We start from the raw sequence: 17557 nt of genomic DNA, 5'->3' as shown, positions 1-17557 counted from the left end.
CAACAGTACCTCAAAGGATGGTTGGATTTCCATAATATCTGTGTTAACCACAAACACACATTATCTGTAGAAAGTAAAACACTGTATGTAAGTGATTTTGATGGAAATGAGAAGATTTCTCTAGGAAGTTTTCTGATGGTCAGTGATTTTTTTTTTCTGCAAGGATTAAACTGTCTTGAATTGGACTTTGACAAGAAGGGATCATTTTAAGGAAAAAAAAAAATTTCTGATGGGACAAATGTGTATAATGGGCAGGAGCGGATGACAGAGGATTAAAAACAGAATTTCCCCTTTATTGAAACCCTCATACTGTTGGCAAGATATATGTCTGTTCTTTCACTTCTGCTGAAGCATTAGACAAAGTGACTGCTAGGAGCAGAATAAGAGACCTGAAGGACCAAAAACCCAATCTGGTGAAGCAGATTGTGTTTTTGTATTCAGAGCTATTTAACAAACCACATTGTGAATGAAGCCTGCAAAATCAGTACCTCGATAAGCTTTAAACAGGATTTTATATTGGCCAGATGGAACATGGCAGACACTAGTCAAGACTGGGGTCTCATTTGGCTAGGTAATCAAAAAAAAACATGAGAAATTAGGGCTTGGAAGGAAAACAAACATGACAATTACAGTGTGCTATTAAATAAAGTGCAGAAGCGCCTGAACAAGCAGAGAGAAATTGTCCCTGCAGCTACAACCAGGGCAGCCACCTCTGCCACCTAATGAGCAGCTTTGCCTCCAGAGCTCAGTCTCTAAGGGTCCTCAGTGGGCTCTCAGTCCAGTTACAACACACTGAAATGCCTTGGGACACAAGAGACCAACAAAGCTTACGTTTGTGCTTAGCTGGCTGTTGTGCACCTGTTACAAAAACCATTTCTTACTGCCTTCACACCCTTGCATCCTTCTTCATCAGGCATCTAAGTCTGCTGTTCCAAGGCTTTTCTAGAGCAGGCTCCTGGAGCAGCCAGACAGGTGCTCTGTTAGCCCTGGCCAATGACTTGCAGCTCCATTTGTAACTTGTTTGGTCTCCATTCCTCCAAATGAGACATTGCTACACTCCCTGCCTTGTTGCTTGCTATGGCCAACCCATCTCAACAAAAAATATTAAGTAGAATATCAGAAGGACTTGCCATTGCACACATAAAAAAATCATCATTATAGTAATAAAATATGAATAGCATTTTGAACTAGAGTTGGAGGAAGAAACTTCAGCAATAAAAATTAACAATGTATCAGTTTACTGCCTTACGGTCCATTGCTTATTGAGTTAGCTCAGTTTCCTCTTCAATGGAATCATAAAGGCGTCAAGTGGAAAAACAATTTGAAAGACGTATTTGTTTATGGTCTTTCACTACCAAGAGAGAGATCAAACCTGCAGTTCTGAAACCATCTTTCAGAGAGAAGTGCTGTGCAGCAGACAAGCTGCCTTCCCTCGGCAGGGTGTGCCGAGTGAACACGAGTGCTGAGGAGAAACTCCTCAGAACAGGCACTTTCTCAAGGTGAAGGAAAATCCTTGTCAGATCCTGGCAGTGAGAGAAAATGAGAAAGTATGATTAATAGTGTCATTAAAAGTAACAAAATAAACCATGAAAATGAAACAATCTAATGTTGTTCAGGGAGCCTATGAATATGAAGAATCCATTTAATTTATGTATGTTTGAGTGGTTTGCCACATTTCTAAATTCTAAAGGGTATGCAAATGTATTCCCCTTTTGACTGAGCCAAGTTTCCAACAGTGGATCATACAAATATCGCCCATCTCCCTATATATTCCCACTGGTACAAATAACCCATTCCATGGCTATTTAAGAGCTGTCAGTTCCTTCTCCTTTTTCTGCAGTGTAGGAGTGGTCAAGGATTGGAATAAGGAAAGTGGCGGAGTCAATGTCTCTGGAACAGTTCAAGAGGTGCCTGGATGTGGCACTTGGGGATGTGGTTTGAGTGATTATTGTGGAACTAGGTTGACTGCTGGACAAGATCACCTCAAAAATCTCTTCCAATCTTGATGATTCGGTGATTCTGTAAATTAAGCTGGGATTTTGTCTCCAGTTTGCACAAGTAAGCAATGCTGATTTCAGACTCTTGAAGCAAATATATATAGTATAAAGGTGACAAAACCTACACAGAAACCTTATTTTCTTTGTTTAAATCAAACCAGCTGTTTCTTCTACTGTTTTATTTTAGAAATAGCAGCACATGTGTTTAAAAGAAAATAAAAATAAAGCCCTTAAGTAATTGGTTTGTTCCCTGATCCAAATAATTGATAAAATCCCCTAAGAATGTGACCTTTTCTAGCTTGAACTTTGAACAAAACTCTCTTTTTATTATTAAATATTCATTTTGTATGGAGGAATCTGCTTGAATTGCAACTTATTGAAAAGATACAGGGAGGGCTCACTGGTACTTCTGCATTACATTGATTCACTAAGTTGGACAAGGTGTCATAAAGGATGCTCAGTATTCTTTTATTGCACAAAAAGTATAAATCTCTGTGAACTTCTTAATTCCAAGACTATTCCAGGGAGCTACGTAACTGTCAGATCAGTGCAACTTTGTTCTGCAACTACAACCAACATTTCCAAATTTCTAGCCAATAAATTATATATCTATAATTATACTCCTGCAAACACACATTCTTCTAGCTCAACTCAGATCCATTTTCCCACCCTATCATTCTTATTTTAAATTTCTTTTGATTTACACAAAGTAGGAAGGGACACAAAGTGTTGTTTTATAAGTTACCTCTGTCCAGGAAGAACATTTTCTGGTTTACAGAATGGAGAAAGAGGTATGTCCAAGCAATCAAATCAGCCAAATTAAGATCCTGTTCTTCCCTTAAAATTCATTTCCTGACACACAAATTCCTGCCAGTTATTACTCTCAATTACCCAGGCACTGCTGTGGAGGGAATGCCTGACAAAACACTGGCTGTACTATATGATGGATCTTCTGACTCAGAGAAGACAAGACATCCCATCACCTCTCATTTAAACTTCACACATCTTTTCATTTCCTGATTCTAGTAATATCACAGATTTTTCTTACCACTAACTCATAAGTCACTTTTTTCTGCCATTGTGGTGTCATGACCAATCTCACTTTCCGCTACCTAAAACCTGTGTGCATTACTTTCTCTCCCCACCACTCAGTATTTTTCACCTTTATTTTCTGCTGTTTTCTCCACTAATTCCCTGGAATTTATTGCTTCCTTTCAGCATCCTTTCTTCTTACTTCTCAAATGACTGAAGTTACTGGAATTTATAAATATGTATTTCACAATTCATGATAAAATAGGAAAAAAAACCTACCAAAAACAAACCCCAGATTTTAGAAAAGCAATCTCACAGTTATTGAATAAAAAAAGTTTAATTTCTGTGATAGTGGGGTTTTTTATCCCTGAGGCTGATTGCATTTTTGACATCTACATTGTGGCTTATTGAAGATGATCAGGTAATGTTTCACACTAGGTCAGCAGATCAGGTAACAGGAAGCTTCAGGGTTTGACCAGAACAATGAAATTAGACTTTTAGCAACAAAACTGAACACTTTCATATTTTAAAGTAATGTCATAATGAAACTTCTTTTATCAGTTAGGTCTTGATGTAAATTAGCAATGACTAACTGATATGACTTAGAGCATTAAATAAACAACAACAAAAAAAACCCATATCTTATCCCACCTAAAGGTTTATCTGATTGCCAGAATTAGGTAGATAATCATAAGAAGCATTATTTCCTTGGGGTTTTGTTGTTGCTTTTATCTTTTTGCTATAAGCACTTTGGAAGAAAATAGATCTTCTAGCCATATAACCTTGGCTTGTGCTGCATCTCAAAAGATTTGTGGTTACAAAGGCTGGTGTATTTTCAGTCTACAACTATCCTCACACCCTTTAGGTTAACCAGCTACAGCGTCTCTCTCGTGAACCATGTTGTGTGTTCCTCTCTAAATTTTTGAAAGTACAAAATTTTATTGACAAATCCATCTTAAACATGCCTTGCAAAAGCTGGTAGCAAACTGCTGATAGGGAGGTCAGTTATCCCAGGCATTTTCATGCACCCTGTACTCCTGTAAAGGTCAGTTTCCTCTTGGTTTGAAAACTTAAACATTCCTAGAGGGCACAGTATATAGAATCATAGAATCCTGGATGGTTAGAGGGAATATATAAACTGAATGTGAATGAGACACAGAACATTGTATTCTGGCACAGAAGATTTATATCATTTTTCTCTTAGTACAAGCTTAATTGGCTATTTTAAGACCCCAAGATGAAAATTAATAGTTCATGCTTTTCCTTATCAAATCCATCCTATGAGACTTCACAAGATAATTAAGACATACAAGAGGATGTCAGAAAAAAATAAAGGAATTTATGTCAGGGCTGGCAGGCTTAAAAATTAAGCGTACCTGCTTGACTGTTGTAAGCAATTGTGCTTCCTTGCCCCACTGGTCTGCCTGCTAGCAATATTCTTTGTAAACCAGTGAAGTGCAGAAACACTGTGAATATTTTGTCAGTGTCTCTCTGCCTTTAAAATTCATAAAAGGTTGCTGTAATCATAAATCCTCATAGTATTAATTTTGTTGGGGTATTATTTAAAGAACTGGCTCCTTATACACAACTTGAAAATCAAGCTTTTATTTTAAATCTTGTGAATCAGTCTGTTGTGACAGGTTGGGTACACAGGCTGTCTCTTGTGGGGTTTTTCACAGCCTGGCTCCAGGACACATCAACTCAACTTCTCCTGAATTGAACAGGAATTTATTTGTGAAACTCCCATGACAGTGAGTTTAGCTATACGAGAATCAACACATATGTGTAACCAGGGCGACCACCAAACCACTGAAATGCAAAGAGTAGATTTATTCCATTGCCTCACTAACAGTGCCAGGCAGCAGAGACACACGGGGACACAGGTTCTGTTAGGTTTAGCTAATCCTAGCAAACAGCTAAAGGAAAAAGCTAAAGCAAAAAGTGGACACAAATGAGCACTACATTTGAATATACAGTCAGGAAAGTGAGCCCCGCAGCAAGCACAGAACCCTGCTCATGACTAGTTAACCACTAACAGATCAATACTCAATCTAGCATATCCCAGTCTAACCTGTCATAATCTCAAACCCTACACAACCCACACTGGCCACCAAAAAGGACTGCTGTGGTTTAACCCTGGCCAGTAACACATATAGCCACTCACCCACTCCCCCACAGCAGGACTGGGGAGAGAATCAGAAAGGTAAAAGCTAAAATACTCATGGGTTGAGATAAAGACATTTTGATAGAGAAAGTGAAAGCCATGCAGACAGGCAAAGCAAAGCAAGAGCTTAATTCACTGCTTCCCATGGGCAGGCAGCAGTTCTGCCATGTCCAGGACAGCAGGGCCCCATCCTATGGAGCAGTCACCCAGTAAGACAAATGTCATCACTGAAAAGGTTTCCCTCTCCTCCTTCTTCCTCCACTTTATATACTGACCATGATGTCCTGGGGTCTGGAACATCCCTTTGGTCATTTTGGGTCACCTGTCCCAGATGTGTCTTCTCCCAACTTCCCAAGCACCCCTAACATCCTTGCCAGCATGGCAGCATGAGCAGCATGCTCATGTAAAGGCCTTGGTTCTGTGCAGGCCTATTGGTTTCCCTGGGTCTGCATTGAAGGCACTTGAGACAGCAGTTCATGTTCAGACTCAAGTGTTTATTATTTGTTATCAGTAAAACAGTCTCACTACTGTGAGTGCGGCAGCTTTTCATTAGCAAAGCACAAAATGGCTAACAATCTCTTGTTACAAGGTCTTTTAAGACTAAACTATCCAATTAAGAAAAGACATCTAGATCATTTTCGCTTTAAACCTAATAACTAATCCCAAAGAGCCTGCAATGCTTTTCTGTCCAATTACAAAACATCACCCAAACCCATGAAGAAGAAGGAAGAAGAAGCATGAAGAAGAAACTCAGGATGACACAGTGTCCTCCATCTTGCTTCCATCCACAACATACTAAAAATCCCAAAAACCTAAATTTCTCACCTAAGTGATACACCTGCACTACTCCCTATAATCTATTTCACACTTTTGTGGATTCTAGTCTACCTTGAAGTCTAGGAAACTTTCTCCATGAATGAGAGTCAAAGTCAGTGCTCCCCTGGGGGTCAGGACACCCCAGAGCAGACAGAGAAATATTCCTGGTACCCTGGGTTTCCACATCAGCCCTGCTCAGCAGTAACAAAAACATCTCTATGTTATCAGCCTTGTGTTCCACACAAATCCAAAGCACAGCTCCATAGTGGTTGTTGTGAAGAAAGATAGCTCCACCCCAGGTGAAACCAGCACAAACTAGCAGTCCATGAACACCATAAATATGCTGCTTTGGCTTCTGAAACTAAAAGGCTATTAATAGTTCTCCTGAAGCTGTAGTTAATGTTTTGAAACAAATATTTAGTCAGCTTCAGCCTGCTCCCACACAGAATGTATACACCACTAATGCCACATCCTGGTGGTGGGAAGCACTGCACTGGCTGAATGAAAGCAATAGATTCTTTGCCAAACCATCCCAAAGCAAATTAATTCACCAGCCCTCTGCTCAAATTTGCAGAAAGGTGCTGATGCAGTGTTTTCCAGGCAGAGACCTGTCTGCTGATCTTACTTCAGAACTACTGTGTTAATTGTCATGATCTCATTCTTCTGAGTAATACCTGAACTGTCCTGGTTTACCCATCCCAACCAGACTTCCTGATCAGGCAGCAGAGCGGGCTCTCCTCTGGGACAGGAGAAATGGATTTCTGAAGTCCTCTTCCCTACAAGTACCTCACATCCCACAGGAGATACAGCACTCAGGACATGCAGAAGCAGCTCCATCATTCCTGATCTGACCTGAGCAGAAGACACGCCACACATGCAGGCACTGAAGGGATTTGTATATTTTCTGACTCCTGAATAAAATACAAATAGAAGAAATTAGTCTGTACATAATACTACTGAGAGAGACAAACTTCTCCCTGCATGTTAGGAGATCTTCCTTCTGTTCTAAACCAAACCACAATGCTTTGTTTTAAACTACTACTAAGTCTCTCTTGATTTCACTAAGATAACATCCCATTTGTATTCAATCAGATGTTCCCAAACCCTGCACTTACCCCTCATCTTTAGTGCCAATGTACAGAGATTTGGCTTTCATACTTAGACTCTTGTAATGGTCCATTTATAGAAGGTACAAACAGTTTATCAGCATGACACTGCCTGTTAAAAAAAGTTTGAGTTCTGAACACATGTATGTTTGCCAGAAAATGCTAAATGCCACTTTCAACTGCACAAGATGTCTATACCAGCCACTGGTATAAACCTATCAGGTGCTGGCTAAAGGAAGTCAACAATTCAAACTGTCAGACAAATATTTTTGAAATCCATAAAATGCAAAATTCACCATCAGACAACAGGCAAATATATAATTGAAGAACACATTCCATTGCCTATAAAGACATTGATGACATTCAAATGAAGGACAGAAATTTGTGTCACTTTTAAGGCAGAGAGCATTATTGTGCTAACAGCCCATTCAATCACACTTGTATTACTACAGCAAGAAACATTAATGTACCTTAAATATAAAAGCTGTTTTGTGAAACTAGTGTTTGACAAGCTATAAGTCTTCTTTTTTGTAGTTCTTTCTTCATTGTTAGGTGAATTACAGAGGTTTGTGTTGAAAGCGAAGGGAGATGACCCATCCTTGTTGATCAACATCGAACTCCAATTTATTGATCTCACTTACACACTTTTATAGTGGTGGTAACTAAGCTCATGCATATTGCAAAATCCGAGCTCATCATAGGGCACAGCTCAAACACTAACCCCTCCTTTTGTTTTCAATACCTGTGGTTTGTTTATTGAAACCAAGATTTGTGTTCTCACCCTGATATGAATGGTTCTCAAACCTCCATGTCTGTTCCCAAAACAGCCAAGGACGGAATGTTTACTTGTTATTGAAGACAGGCTTGAGAACTTCGCTGTTTACAGAAACAGGCTGTGAGAATTTGCTCCTCACAGCTGCCTTTTACTTTTCCATCAGCTGTATATTATTATGGCATGTCTGAACAAAACTCTATAAGCCATTTCTGAGCAAAATTCTCCAACAGGTTTGGTTGGAAAAAGTGGCATTACCCAGATGATCATATGAGGTTTCCATATGAGGTTTTTAGAGCACTCTCAAATCTCTGTGCAATTGAAACACAACAGCTCTGCCACTATTAAATGAAAGGTAAAGACTTCTAATGCATATTAAATTTGGCTCCCTTCTATACAGATTGGAGGATCCATCCAACAGCACAAAAAAATCAACTAAAAACACCTTCTGTTTGGCCAGCACCACAATTTCTGGTCTTTACCTCTTTTGGTTTACAGTGGTAGGTGAAAGCTGTTAATCTATGGCTTTCCCCAGTGCTATGGGAAATTTGTAAGAGGAGGTTAAAGGAGAATTTCTCAGAATAAATCAGAGTGCTAACTGAGCTTCAGCATGTGCACTATGTAGTTGACTTCTGCAATCCCCTTCTGGGGCTATTTTCTGTAACCAGCAATTGTTTCAGGCTGTTACCTTACAGATTCAGCTTGGTGCTGCCACAAGCTCCTCACATCATCCCATGGTCTTTTAATGCCACAGCTTTTGTAGTGGAAACAAAATCTATTGCATAACATGGTGACAAAAATTTGATGCAGCTGAAACCTTCAAAACCATGAAGAGATCTTGGAATATTGGGTTCAAAAGAATGTTTTCCATCCAATGATGTTTTCCATCATGGCCATGCTATAGGTGAGGTTTCGCTGCATTGGTGTGTATATAGCTAATAGAAAGAGTGGGAAACACATCAGTTTTAAAATAATAACTTCAAAGCATTGACATACATCTGAAAAAGCTGCTCAACATTTTCTTGGTCAGGAGGAATCAGCCAAATCTTGCCCTGATTCAAAGAAATATAGCAAGACCTAACTTTACAGACTGTATCAAAGCTGATTTCACAGTATTAGCCTGGGCTGTACTTCAGATGCAATGCTGATGTCCCTCTGGGCAGATTATTTATCACAATATATTACAGCTGATTCATGAGTACTGAATGCTAAGGATGCTGCAAACCTAATAATGATCGCTATGACTCCGAGTTTACCATCACTGCTCTGCAAGCATGTAATTCATTTCAGGAAGGTGAGAAAGCTATTAAAAAGTAGCATAATGTGACTCATTCTGTCAGGCAGTATAAATAGTGTAGGTGAATCAGAGTTTGGCAGCATCTCCTCTGGCTTTGGATGTCTCTGAAGAGTAGTTCTCTTCCCCTCCAAAGAGGAAGGTTATCCTGCTCCTGTTCTTTAGTTAACTAGAAGAAAGAATTTGATTACCTATAAGTTGCCTATAAGAGAAAATATCTGTTCTTTTGTTAATGATAGAAAGTTTTGGTTCTTTCAACCAGTATTGTACTATTTCATGGCAAAGAGACCAGAATGGAAGCTGTTTCACTACTGAAAAACCCCACACCTGACCTGTCTGCTAAGGGTTTAGTCACAGGAGCAGCAAAGAGGACTAAATCCTTCATATAATACCAGGAATTAATGATTTATCCAACTTCAGGTGTATGCAAAATTTTTTATGTTTTATTTGCTCTGAAACTGCTATCTATTCAGATTACAATTAAAAGGTAGAAAAGCTGCCTTTGTAAAGCATGCAAAAGTGTTTTATAGATCGCCTGCTGGTGTTTACAAGATCTGCTGATTGTGCTCAACAGTCCCAAACTGTTTGAACTTCCCTTCCTTCCCTTTGTCATGCACTGAGAAGCATCCCTCAAAATACTTTTCCCTTCTGGATTGGTCTGAATTTCTGGGCAAATTAGAAAACCAGGACTAACCCAACTCTGAACACAGTAACAAATCATAATTTCTGTTTCCTTTAGAGAAAACACTTCGAGCCTGCAAGAAGCAAAAAAAAATATTGAATATGTGAGTCAAGGGTAATAAATACCTATGTCATCCTGCCTTAAACAATATTTTTCATGTGAACCCTGAAGTCCAGTGTTGTCACAAGGAATAACAAGGATATATGGAAGGGTGAATCCCTGTAGGAGCTTCTTTTGCATTAAACCTGGACAAAGGCTGATGTTGCCCCATTCCCATGCAGTCTTCTAAATTCTGAGTTCTTAACTCCTTCTAAATTGCTCAAAATCTTGCAAATAGATCACAGAAAAGAAAAAAAATTAGTATCTGCCAGCTTCCATTGTGTCCCATACTCCTTAGCAGCAAATCAGCCCCATTCAGAGATGACAGAAAGATAAATTTCTCTTCTCATTTTAAATAGGCTTTGTCATTTCCTAGGGATTGCAAATACTAGTCAGGCAGAAGAAGAAATGATGGAAGATGATAACATTCTGTCATAAAATGTGTGAAATTAAATTTAAATTAATTTTAGTATATTCATTTCAGTTAAGAAATAATTATTTTCAGCAGTTAAAAAATTCCTCAACATTTCAGACACAATAGTTATTAAATCTTTTCAGAAATTACCAGCAGACTTTTTAAGCTACAATATAAGGGGCCTTTACCTCAGAAAGTATATTCAGTCTGAAATAGAACCTGTAAATGGATTTTTCTTATCATCCTTGAAGAAGTGTAAACTTAATCTAGTTGCTGGTTCTTTATCTCAATTCCTTTTTAATTGACATTCTGCTTAAACTAATGAAAAACCACCCTCTCTAAAGTCACTGTAGTTACTACCTTATTCTGGCCTTGTCAGGAATGACTGACAGAAAGGTGAAGCTTAAGCACTGATAGTTTCAAATCTTCCTGTTAATCCAAAGTCACTAAAATCTTAGAACTCTTCAGACTGAACATATAGCTCCTATTCTTTGTAACTAACTTCAAGAGGATTTAAAATGCTAGATAACATGATTCAATAAGATCCTGGTACACTCTTAAAACTCCACTTTAAAAGACTCATTGGCTTGTTAGATATTTTGATTTATTCCAGAAAATGCTTTCAAAGAAGGATCAGAGGAAAGAAAACCACAAAAAATTTCTATTTTTGACACATAATCTTTCCTACCTTCCTGTAATTCAAGCTGCCAATTTCTCCTGAATAAAGCTGTTAGTCAGAGCCCAGACCCAGGAGATGAAACTCTGACTGAGAGGAACTGAGGCTGAGTCAAGCAAGCCCAACCTACAGCAGGTCTCTCTCAATTCCCATAACCTATGGCAAATGTTCTTTTCCTGGAAAGAGATGCAACTTGGTGACACAGGGCATTACAGTGGTCAGGAGCACATCATTCAGTTTATGTACCACATTATTGCTGCACAAGAACATTGGGATGGAGGAATATTTTCCAATGCCACAGGCTGGGGTAGATAGAAGATTGATCCCTTCCAATGGTATCCAAGGGGGTTTTTGGAGGAAATAGTTTTATTTTTCAAAATCTGGGGGCAAAAAGTAAGTAAAAAAACTTGGTTTAAATTTCTATACTAAGCTTTTAATTTGGGAAAAAAGTACATTTTGTGTTGTAATGTAGCCATTCTTTAATCAACCCTATTCAACTTTAACTCAATATGTTCAACATTATTAATAAATTAAATACTAGTTGAGTAGATTAACTTTTTTTTTTTTTTAATTCTTAGAGTGTTTCCATGTATTCATGCTTTATATACGAATATTCTCGGTCTCTTTATATACGAATAATACTCGGTCTCTTTTTCCGGGCGACAACAGATAGAACAAGAGGACACAGTCTCAAGCTGCGTCAAGGGAGATGCAAGTTAGAATTAAGAAGGAAGTATTTTACAGAAAGAGTGGTCAGATACTGGAATCATCTACCCAGGGAGGTGATGGAGTCATCATCCCTTGAAGAGTTCAAAAAAAGACTGGATGTGGCACTTGCTGCCATGATCTAGTTGAATAGTTAGAACATGGGCTGGACTTGATGATCTTACAGGTCTCTTACAGCCTTGAATTTCTGTGATTCTGTGATTCTGCTTTTCAAGCCATTCTGGGTTTTGGGGTTTTTTTTACTGTAACCATTTGAGCTACAGCTATCAATATACTTCTTGGAAAACAGGGCTGTAATTCATTCTTGTCAGAAACAGATGGCTGAGAAAATGAAAGCAAAAACAGCAGTGAAAGACAAGGCCACCTGGGTCCATCAAGCTGATGAGAAAAGCCTGTGAACCTAATGCCAGTGGTACCTGGAGCCAACACAAGCTGGCTTTCAAGCCAAGAGCTAGGAGTCAGTCAGTAATAAAGAGGCAAAAATAATAACAAGAAAAAAATCCCTAAGAAGTTGTTGGAGAAGCAGTAAATCAGTCCTGGGAATTTTAGGCAGCCCACAAGACCACATGAATTCACTGGGAAATTGGCTGATCAGGGCTTGTTATGGGTTCTATTTCTGCTTACAGATCTGACATGTAGCATGATGCTGAGGGGAATATATGCAGAGCAACCCACAGAGAGCTGAGTCCCTGTGCTGCTCTTAGCAAAACTCACAAGAATGCCCATATTTCACATGCAAACAATAGCTCTGTGAGACTTAAAGATACAGTAAGGTATCTTTTGAAAGATGTGGAGGTTCAATCATAAAGCACAACATTAATTATGGTGAAACAAATGCCTTGTTCAAACAGCGGTGCTAGTCACGGGTTGCAGTAGCAGTTATCTTCAACCACAGCCACTTTGAGCTTTTGGGTTTTATTTAAAAAGCTTAATTGGAATTTTTATTACTCCCAATTAAGCTTTTTAATTAAAAAGAAAGTTAAAAGAGGCTGGAGGCAAGTATTGCTGAAACTCATATCTGCATAGACTCTGAAGGGGAAAAAAGGAGTTTTGTAAAATTGCAACTGTCAGCCAGCTGCAGCTTTCAGTCTCAGCTTACTGCTGATCCCATTTACCTTGCCAGTGGCATGCTGCAAATGCAGATACACACGTCTGCTTGCAAAAACAGGCTTTCAGCTTTAAATAGCACTATAAGACTATATATCCTGTTTTGTTCCTGCAAAGGACACATTGCATGAGTGAAAAATACTACCTACTCCTCCATTTCCATTTTTTTTATTCCATTAGCTATTTGACTCTGGTAGATATTTTCCTTTTCTGAGACCAGGGTAGATTCATCACCAAATGAATTTAATGACATTCCAGTAGACATGGGACTACCCTCAAACTTCTCTCCAGACATCTACACATACAGACAGGACTGAGAACATGTTCATAAAACAAGGGCCTGCCTGACCCTTCCCTCTAGAATCAAACCAGTATTTTAGACCCCAAATTTTCCTTCAAACTCAGTTTTGCCATGTGGCCTTTAACATTTTATATGGTTTAAAGAAGTAGTGAAAACTATTATGGAGACATCTGCAATATTCAGCTGTCAAAGCAGAGACTGAGAAACATTCTCATCCCAATTAAAAATAATTTAGATAATTAATATCTTGGACCAAATATATAACAAAAATTAGTATCATTCATTCTTGTACATTAAACTCTCCAGGTTTTGGAACTAAAGGTACTTCATATTTAGTTCTATTTCAGGTTTGTTCAGAGAGTAAGGTAGTATTCCATCATGCTGGATATAGCCCTTGGAATTCACTCTATTGTTGCCAGAGAATATCTGATAAAAATATTTTCTAAATATAGCCAGTGACATTTATTTTTACTTTAATATATATATTATTTAAGTGTGACAATTAAACAGTAGGATGTCAGTGAACTAATTCCTAAAGTTTAAGTTTAGATATGTTTTTTCCTAGATATGAATCTTGACAGAGCTGGTTCTTACCCCACATTTTCTTTAAGTAAAAATCTTACTGTAAATTACTCTTACAGAATAGATGTGTTTTACATAGGGTTTAGAGGACAAAGTCATAGAAGGGAATGCAGATTAGTGTTGTATGCTTTTTTTTTTTAACACAGTTGAAGAATGAAAAGTGAAGAGATTACCCAACCCACAAGCTGAAACGTTTCTCTCAAGAGGCATTTAATTCCATGGGAAATTAGGGATTCAAGAAAGATTGATTTCCTCTTCTTTATTGTAGCTTTGAGCAAAAACTACAGGGTGAAGTGTGTAGGTAAACGTGAACTCTTTTTCTTAAAATAACATAAAACAAAGATTGAGGGATATTCACTGACTTGATATATCCAGACAGTTTTGATATTTTTAATAGAAATTATAAATCATGCTGGATAACTCTTGAAACAGATAATAGAAACATCTAAGTACATCAGTCTAGGAACTTGGATGTTTTCTACATTCTTTATCTTTCTATCTCTTTAATAGTTAATTCAGAATATTTGTGTTTGTCTGTACAAGACCATTACCAAACAGCTTACTAAGGGAATACCCTTCACAGTATTAGTAGTCTGAGGACCAGAGATTAAATTATAATGCGCAGTTTTAAAAATATGAGGAAAAATCTTATTCACTTTAGAGCCCAAAGATTAACACTATATAATGCAGATCTAAAAAGTACTGAAATTTACTACTTTTTTTCTTTTTCTCTTTGACTTGTTTAGCCCAAATGTCTCTGGACTGTCAACACAAAGGGTTTCTTCTAGCCAGTGAACAGCCGTGTTAGAAAAGGCACAACCTGTACATCCCACACTATGAATTACAGATGAGGTGAATTTTGCAGGATTCTTCCCCCAAGGTCCCCGTGGAAGCCACCAACTCCAGGCATGGCTCTCCTCTCTCTGTTGCTCAAACACATAATGCCCAAAGGAAAGAAAAGGGGGATGCTTTGGCCCCATCTCCCAAGCATAAATTAATATAGAGTATGTGTAGAATGAGAGGAAAAGAGCTCTGCTGCTGATGTGCACCAGGGGAAGTCACCTAAACTGTGTTTGACCCAGGAGCTGTACAGCTGTAATACTGATTATGAGCAGGAGACACTATGATATTGCAATTTGCATTAAATGATCTAACTGTGATTCCAAACTATGTAAAAATGTCAGTCATTTCATAAATTCTAATCTTTTAAAAAAAGAAGTTAACACATAGCATTTCTCCATTGTTCACAGCTTCATTAAAAAGATTTGAAAAAAAAACAAACCTGCTGGCAATATTGCAAATACATTTACTCAGATTCACTGTTGAGGCCTGCAACATTTTTTCACATTTATGAATATATGTTTATGTATTTTCTAATTAATATGTGTCTTAGATATAAACTGCTAAATGTACATATTAATTATTAAATAATTTTTAGCAAGGATTAGAATGGGTGTTCCCACATATAGATGAGGTTATGGTGGAGTTTGGGCTTTTTTTTGCAAAATGTTACTATTAATTATCCAGAATCTGCTGTGGTCATACTGATAAAATGGGGACAAAGGTTTCAAGGCCAATTTCATTTGTTTTAAATGGATTGTGTCATTCAATATATACTAGAAAATATCTTTAGCAAGTGAGAAAGCAAGGTAAATAAATCAGGTAGAAATCTAAATTACTGGCTTTATTGTAAGAATTACTTTACATTTTCTGAGAGACTTGGTAAATTTTCTTCTTTAAGTTAGCTCTCCAGCATGGTGTTACATCTGCTGTGGGAGCACTACCAGCACAGCTCCAGCACCACTCAGGAGTGGCTGGAAGGGTCTCACTTCTCCAGTCAAAGGAGCTTGGCTCTGATCTATATGACCTGGGATAACATTCAGGATGCATCATCAATACAGTGGGGAAGTGAGGAGGAAAAAAAAAAAAAAAAAAAAACCACACATCAAAACCATCTTATTTAAATGAGTCTACATTTTTGCTTTCTTCTGACTAGGCTGGCTATAAATCTCTGCCCTACTTAATCTTTCCATCAGTCAATCTCAGTCAGGGAAGTCAGGGCACTTAAGAGCTGCTTGGTTCCGAGCAATTACCTGAACAAAAGACTGCCTGGGACTGGACTATTGGCTCATCTTTATTCTGCAGCACTTTCAGATCATGAAAGGAGACACCTGGAAAGTACAAGGGAGGAGGGTGCAAGAAACGGGACAAATTGAAAGAGAAAAAATATGCTGTAAATATACACCATAAGAAAAACTGGTAGAGATGTATATGTGTTGTCAGACCAAAGAAAAGATTTAGGTGAGAATATCTTAGCTATAGGGGAAAAAAATAATAAAAAAAAAGCTTCTCTGCTTCTGTACTACATTTTTGCTAAAAATAAGAAGACAGTGAACATTTCAACCACAAATAACCAAAGACTCCTTTGGGCTATCTGAAATCCAGAATTAACTGCTATTACAAATCATGTAATCTTACATAGCTCTCCTGATACTCTGATGCTCTCACATAGCTCTCCTGATCAACAAGCTGTTTTATTAAACTGCAGAAATATTTTCCCCCTCCACCACCTCGAAAAGCCTCTGACTCCCCCTGATATGATGTGGAAAATATTCTAAGATAAACTCAGAAAATTTTTTGTGATAAGAAAATTCACTCTAGCTGAAACTGAGCCCTGAGACAAACTGCATTTATACATACTGAGTTTTCCTTAGTTGCTCCACTAAGGAAAATTCCAGTGGGAAATTACCTTGTTTTAAATGTTTTTGTAAGGACTTCAATGACAATGATTTTACCAATATTCTCAATCAGAGACTTTTTAAAGTAGAAACTTTTCCACTCCATTATGTGACTGTAGACAATTTCATTTAGCAATAAACTTAAGGAAGTATTTTATGCAAAGATTCATAAAATTTACCATTAGATCACCTAATCTAAATATTTAGATAACCCATAGATGCTCTTCCAATTATGTTCTTCTGCAAATCTAGTGGGAAAAGGCTGCTGTGGTGTTCCAATCTCAGATTATATCCAGATAGGAATGCTTGGCTCCTCCCCCTGGGTGGAGCACCTCCCAATGGGATGGCGTCATTTTATCAGTCATGCAGTGACACTCAATGGCCCATTAACAGAAGATATGACCCATTTTCCAGAGGGAGGATTGGTTGTGGAAGAGATAAAGAAAACACCCCACCTGGTTTTAACAGGTGGCCCAATTAACAGAAGAAATTGCCCCACCTCTAACAGAGGGCAATAGAATACTCACCCCCAGCCACATCTTGCACTTGCAGTCTAAGACAAGGTAGCACGTGGTCTGTCCAGAAGGAGATTTGCAAAGGGTACATCACACAAATGTGACTTACCAGCTTTTTGGACCCATCCATGTAACACCTTTGCTAAAGTTGACCTTGTATGAAAAATCAGGAGCTTTTTCTTCTACTCCTACAGATCTTCAGGCTGGCTTTCTCTTCTGGGGACCCTTATATGAGGCCAATCCCCACCTCTCTTCGTCTTGTAACTCTTGGATGATGCCACCTAAAAAGATTTTAACTCTACAGCAGTCCAAATGTCCAAAAAACAATTGGGTTCCACAAAAGTGAGGCAATATGCAGGATTGGAGGTTATCAGCCCAGTGAGAGAAATAAAACTTCTGGGCAGCTGGCGTGTCTATCAAAGCAGCAGCTGTGTCACTTGTGCTCTCCTGGCACTTATGACAGATTTTTCTTGCTTACACATAGAGCATTGCACAACGTGCAAAGAGGTCAAAATTCTTTAAGATAAACAAACCC

The 17557-nt window shown here is 38.2% G+C and overlaps 1 long non-coding RNA gene across 4 annotated transcripts in view; it reads right to left on the bottom strand.

The window, feature by feature from the left end:
- LOC134430464 (uncharacterized) overlaps positions 1-17252 on the bottom strand; it is an 84808-nt gene extending 67556 nt beyond the window's left edge. Inside the window, exons 1-2 of one of the 4 annotated variants that reach the window (XR_010030828.1) lie at positions 17132-17252; positions 15863-15940 (exon numbers count right to left, since the gene is read on the bottom strand). This is a non-coding gene — a long non-coding RNA (uncharacterized LOC134430464). Of the gene's footprint in view, positions 1-11065; positions 11165-15862; positions 15941-17131 lie in introns of those variants that run through there. The other 3 variants (XR_010030832.1, XR_010030829.1, XR_010030833.1) reach the window with 3 other exon arrangements.
- Positions 17253-17557: the final 305 nt, after the last annotated feature.

The sequence above is a fragment of the Melospiza melodia genome, chromosome 1, assembly GCF_035770615.1.
Source record: "Melospiza melodia melodia isolate bMelMel2 chromosome 1, bMelMel2.pri, whole genome shotgun sequence".
Taxonomy (NCBI): Eukaryota; Metazoa; Chordata; class Aves; order Passeriformes; family Passerellidae; genus Melospiza; species Melospiza melodia.
This window is presented reverse-complemented; position numbering and strand designations above follow the sequence as displayed.